The sequence below is a fragment of the Cucumis melo genome, chromosome 6 (assembly GCF_025177605.1).
Source record: "Cucumis melo cultivar AY chromosome 6, USDA_Cmelo_AY_1.0, whole genome shotgun sequence".
NCBI classification, from domain to species: domain Eukaryota; kingdom Viridiplantae; phylum Streptophyta; class Magnoliopsida; order Cucurbitales; family Cucurbitaceae; genus Cucumis; species Cucumis melo.
In genome coordinates, this window is record NC_066862.1 from 31,943,607 (window position 1) to 31,950,312 (window position 6,706).

A 6,706-nucleotide genomic window follows, 5' to 3' on the forward strand; every position below is an offset into this window, starting at 1 on the left:
CCGTTTTTTTTTGGGACCATAATTAATTAATTAATTAATTGTGTTGTATGTATGTCAGCATGACGTTGAGATGACGTGGCTCATCCATGACTTTCGATTTTAAATCTCAACCGTCGGATTGTGGCCAATCGTAGCATTTTGGTGTTTGTTTATTTCTTAGTCCTTTGCTCTCTTAGTCTATGTCTTGAAATTTGTCTAAATAACACCTTACCATATCGGGTTTGATGGATAACACATGTTCTTTTCCTAAAAAAAAAATGGAGTAGTTTTCAAAATGTTAGACTATACTAAACATATTTATATTATAAATAATATTTAAAAGTCTTCCATTAATTATCATAAATATAATTATAAAATTTTCAATTTTCTGTATATTTACCATTTGCTACTATTTTCGTTTTTTAAATATTTATATTGTAAATATTATATATTAGACTATACTAATATTCATCATTTTTTTAAATTTTTTTATTATAATATTTACTATTTTCTTAATTTATATTCTAAATACATACTATTATAACTTGATCTAAATACACAAATATTCTAATTAAACTATAATAATCTAAGACTATAATAATTCATTATTTATCCCTAATATTCTTTTCTATACTCTTTTTCTGTTTTCATTTTTTTTTTTTGACTCTTTTTGGTTAATTTTTGTTACCATTACCTCCTCCTTTTTCTCTTTTCTTTTTAAACTAAGATGCCATTAAGGTTACCTTTTATGAGAATATATATCTTTGAGTCTTTCGAGAAAATATAAGTATAATTTTTGTACAATATTAGTGAGTTTTAAGTTTTCTTTTTTAAAAAAATAAAGGAAAAAATTGTTCTATACATATTTTTAGTCTTAATTTTGCACCAAATAATCTCAGTTTTAACGTTAGTGTTAATTAATCAATTGAGTTGTATTATTTATGGTTATTATATTTTCATCACTATGGTATTTATATTTAAAATTTTACTTTATAAATAAATTATTTTAAATTGATTAATAGACATTAATGTCAAAATTAAAAGTGATTATTAGTAAATAAATTTGTGCAAGAATATAAATTTGAAACATAGGTATCAAATAATTGAAACAAAATTCAAATATTGTATGTTGTAAAACCTAAATGGATGAGTGGATCAAGAATAATAATAATAATATAAAATCATTTAGCAACCAATGAATGGAAAGAACCTATCCAACTCTCACATAGGCTAAAACTAAACAAACCCAACACCTCTTTGCTACTCATCTAGTCAAACCATTGCATGGTGTTAAATATGTTTGAGAGTTTTTATTTATAAAACATGGTTTATTAGTAATTGCACTTTGGTTTATTTGAATGATAAATTATTTTTTCATGTTACACTTTAGAATGGTTTTGTATTAAAAAATTATTGATATTTGAAGTTTAGGAGTTGAATTCTTAAGCTAAATTAAAAAAAATGATAATAAAAAAGTATTCTTTTTGTCTTGTTTTTTAAAATATGGGAAAAATAAATTAGAAAAATGAGAAACTTTAAAGAAAATAAATAAATAAATAAGATTGATCAACTTAATTTTTAAATATTAAAAAAAATCAAATGGTTACCAAATGTAAGATTGATTTTCAATTTTTGGCTTGATTGGTTGAAACTTGGATAGAAAGTAGATAACAAACCAAAAAAAACTTTGGAAAGGAAGATGTGTGTTCGATCAAGGCATTCGACCTTGGGCCGGGCCTAGGCCTATTCTTTTAGGCCCATGCTCGAGTCAAATTTTGTTATATCTTTTTTAATGAATGAAGTGATAATAAATATTTTTAAAGGAATAGAAACAAAAACGTGAACAACAGGATTCAGACCTGTGCAAGCAAAGCTCACATGATTTCTAGTCATGCCCGATAACCACTCCGGCACGCCCACTCAATGGGATTCAAATCCCTAATATTGTTTTTCCTAGCTCTCATATGTTTTTAATACATCTACTTCTGCTAATTCTAAAATTGTTGTGTGAAACTTTTTTTTTGTTTTTAATAAATACTCAAAAATCAAAGATGAAGACAAAAAAGGTTTTGTAGAGAGACTCAGACTTGAAGGTGAAGAAAATTTTAGTGCATTTTGTTAGTGGTTACATCAAAATAATATTTCTTACATAATAAAAAAAGAAAAAAAAAACAATATGGGCTGTATTTGTGTAATTAAGGGCGGAGTTACTTATGGGCTAATCAGCCTGAGAACAAAATTTAGGCTAAATTTATTGGGCTTATAGGCCTAGTACGCAAATTAAAAGAGGGTTGTGGAGATAAGGATAAGTGGGTTACTGTCCATCCAAATCTTATCGTAATCTTTTACTTTTTCAAAAGAAAGATAAGATGTCAGACAAAGGTCCTGTCTTGTCGACCAATCTTTTGCATTTCTACTTTTGTAAATTATTGTCAATACGTGTAATAACCTGTATGGATAAATGATATATCGGTGAGAGATACATTTATATATATAAGGGCACGTCCCTAAACCCTTAATGGTATCAGAGCATTCACTATAATTTCTCAATTCTCTCTATTGAGTAAACTCTTCTTTTTAATCCGGGAAGGACGATAGTTAATTTCTAATAATATTCTTTTAGTTCTTTCTCTAGTCCTAATCTTCTCTTTATCAAAATTTTTCATTATGGTTATCTCTCTGATTTTCGAAATGTTTGCATTATGATTCCTTAATGTTTATATTCATATCATTCTTTTGGATACGAGTGTCGTTTGGTCAACCTGCATATTTTGAATGAAATGAACGTAAATTTAAGGAAGTAATTTTGATAATGATTTCTTAAATTAGATCGATTGATATAAATGATGTTGAACCATGATAGAAGAAAAGGATTAGCCTAGACAAAGAATTTTTAGAATTATATTAAAAATAAACTATTAGAATTCCTGGATTCTTCTTCTCTTCCTATGCTATCCAAACTAAAAAAGAAATTATCTCTTAATCCACCCGTAATTGAAACTTCTTCTTCTTCTTCCTCAAATAATTCTAGATTTAATTCCGAGAATTTAGAAGAAACTCTATCCAAATATAGTATGGTAAAAAATCAATTGTCTTGCATTGAGAATAGACTTCAAATTGGTCTATTCCAAGGCTTGAACCCAAAGAGATCTACGCTCATCCTTTCTTCAATTTCAGAGAAAAGGATGCTGTAGTAAGGATTTCAGAAGACAACATTCCGGTAAGACAAGACTTTTCGGAATACCGTCTTCTTGTAAATGAAAATATTAAACTATGTAGCAAACATAATTATATATAGATATCTGCATATAGGATGCATCCAAGTAGCCATAAAACCGCTCTTTAGAACAGGATTGGATGTACCAATCTATGTTGCCCCAAGAGACAAAAGACACATCTGAACTTTTCTAATTCTTTATTAGGAATCGTTCAATCAAACCTCGACAACGATCCAGTCTATTTCACTTGTAAGCCTGGATTTACTGTTGCACTTCAAGATAAGAATATTTACGATGTTTTATGCCTAGATTTCGAGCAAAAAGGCTACATTTGAAGAACGAATCATATCCATTCTCAGTCATGTATGTCCTATATTACAAAATGATGTATACCAATGCTTCTCCCAAAGCTTTAGGTGTATCTCCAAAAAATTACACCATGCTAATGGAAGTTAATCTAGAACAATCTTCCATGATGGTTTCCAAACTCTTAGACTGGAGCGAGCTAACCCGCAATCCAGTCTAGACTATCGAGCACGCAAATGTCCCTAGAACAAGGCAAAGCAGCACGACTCAAATAACCAAATATGATGATGGGCATGTTGAAGTTCAATTTCAAGAACTCCATCATCCCTCAATTAGAGAAATATATAGTGGACGGTCTAGTGTTTCAGAGTATCGACCAACCACTAGGGAAAGATCAATTCCTAAGTCTAATTCAATGAGGATGTAAATGGATTTCGAACAATCCATTCTAGAGGTTTAGTATGAGAAGTCTAAGGGATCTTTGTCGCCCACTCAAACTGACATGAAGAGAAAATCTGGAAATATATACAACCAGATAAATACAATAACTCTCGAAGAAAAAGCTCTATACGATTAATATGTCGGTCAATATATCAATAAGAAAGATTGAGACAACAAGCCAAAATTTCTATCAAAAGCCGAATTCATAGCTAAGGTCAATCAAAAGGCTAAGGAAGCTAGTGTTCGTGTTATTAACAAACGTCTCACTTGGAGACCTACAACTGGAAAGAAAATTCTCTTAGAATATCCTCTAGAAGAGGAAGCTTCCTTTCCTCACTCGAAAATACCAAGTGCCGCAATTGTCTCTTCATCTTATAAAACTATCGATGAAGAGAAAACCGAACGGTTGGTGTTAGGAAATAAAAAACATTAAACAACAACTCAATTACTCCAATAAAGTCTTAACTACTTTGTCGGGATCTATTGAAGGAATGAAACCAGAAAAACAGGAAAAAACTTTCTCCTCCAGAGCGGTCAGGATGACCTAGAGTTGACCCCAACCGACCAATAGTGCAACCAAATTCCTTAGATATAAAATTAAAGGAATCAAGTACTGATGAGCTTCTTGAGGAACTGACAAGGAAGCTTTCAGAAACATCCATTTCTAAGAAGCATATAGGAACCTCGTGCAAAAAAGAAATTAGTAATTTTGGCATGAGAAGCCTCAATACAATCAACTATGATTCTTCAAAATTCTTCCTATCAAAGTTTACAATACTGATATGAAGAATCATTATAAAAGGCCATCACCACCAGATCTAGAATGGGATGACTTACACCCAGATTTCCGATCATTTGATGGAAATAATATCGAAACTTGGAACATTGATGGATGTTCTGAAGGACAGATGATGATCATTTTTCAAGAAATGTTTATTGCTGCAACAAGCTATCTTAGAATAATGAGTCAAAGAGAGGTTGTTGACGCCTTAACTACAGGGTTTACAGAAAACCTTAGAAGTTGGTGGCACAATCATCTTATTGATGCAAATAGAGAAGCCATAAAGGACGATGTTCTGAAAAAAATAAAACAAGGGCCTAGTGGCGACGTTGTTACCATCCAGCCAACTCAGTAAACACCCTCTTAAACGCGGCTATCAAACACTTTGTAGGAAGAACCATCCTATACAGTGATCAATCAATGAAGGCTCTTCTGGGAAAGAAATGCCCCAAAATGAGCGATTTCAAGTGGTGTAAAGACACTTTTATGTCACGTCTTTATAATCTTACAACATGTAGAGATATAGTCTGGAAGCATAAATATGTAGAAGAACTACCTAAGTATGTTAGAGAAAGGTTCTATTCCATAATGGTGACTGATAGTGGAGGAACGGATATAGATTGGGAAGGCATCTCTTACGGAGATATCAATTTCACTATTCAAAAGGTGTGTTTGGAGATTTGTCAACAGCAGAAGCACGCTATAAGATTGCAAAGGACTCAGATTATCGGAGAGAACTGGGATCTTTCTGCAAGTAATATGGAATTGACAACACTCCTCCTTCTAGGAAGAAGTTTCGATCCAAGAAAGTCTTCGGAAGGAGTAAAACGAGTGAATCACATGAGTACTTTAACTGTAAGAGGAGGTACCATGGCAAAAGTAAGAACAAGCGAAATTTTTTCAAAGAAAATGCCATTTCTTTCAAATGCAAGAAAAAGGGTCATTATGCCAATCGATGCCCCTTTGTAAAAAAAAATTAACCTAATGGAGATTGATGAAAATTAAAAGCAATCTCTGTTGAAGGTTGTCAAAGCTGAAGAATTATCTTTCGAAGGAGAGGAATTCTCCTTCGAGAAAGAAGAAGATCTTTCCAATGCCGTCCTCGAAGAATCTTCGGAGGAATCTTCATTGTCTGAAAATGAGTCAGACAACGAAGCGTCAATTCCTTGTTCTGGTTGCATTAATGTTCTCACAAGCACATAGAAAGATCTCTTAGACATTATCGAATAAGTTCATGATAATGCAATTAGAAAAAAGATACTTTTGAGACTTCGAGAGCACCTAGAGACTCCCGATCAAAAGTTCAAAGATTCGATGAATTTCAGCTTTCAGGCTGTGATGAATCTGTTGTCAAAAGAACATGCTGCACCGGTTAAAGTCACAGTCCTCCAACATGAAATCAAGGTCCTAAAGAAGGAAATTAACGAAAACAGGCGACAAATATCTTATGTTGAAAATGCAGTTGTTGCAATTCAAAAACAGATAATTTCAAAAGAGAACGTCGAAACACAAAGTAATGAGATCAACGTTATCAGTAAAATCTTTAATAAGAAATGGCTAACTAAGGTTACATTAAAGATTAAAGATTAAAGATTATATGTTTGAAGAAACGATACTAATTGACTCATGTGCTGATCAAAATATGATTCATGAAGGAATTATTCCATCCAAGTACTTTGAGATAACCAAAGAAAGTCTCAAAGGAGCTGGTAATAATTATTTAAACATCAATTATAAGCTATCTAAGGTACATGTTTGTAAAGACGAAGTGTGCCTCATTAATTCATTTCTCCTCGTTAAGGGCCTTACTGAGGAAGTAATTTTGGGTACTCCATTTCTTACCCAAATTTATCCATTTATAGTTTCTGATAAAGGTTTAACCACTCTGAAATTTGGAAATGAGATTATCTTTGAATTTTGTAAACCAGTTATTCAAAAGTATCTTTCTTCAATCGAAAATGAGATTGTGCAAAGTCTTAAT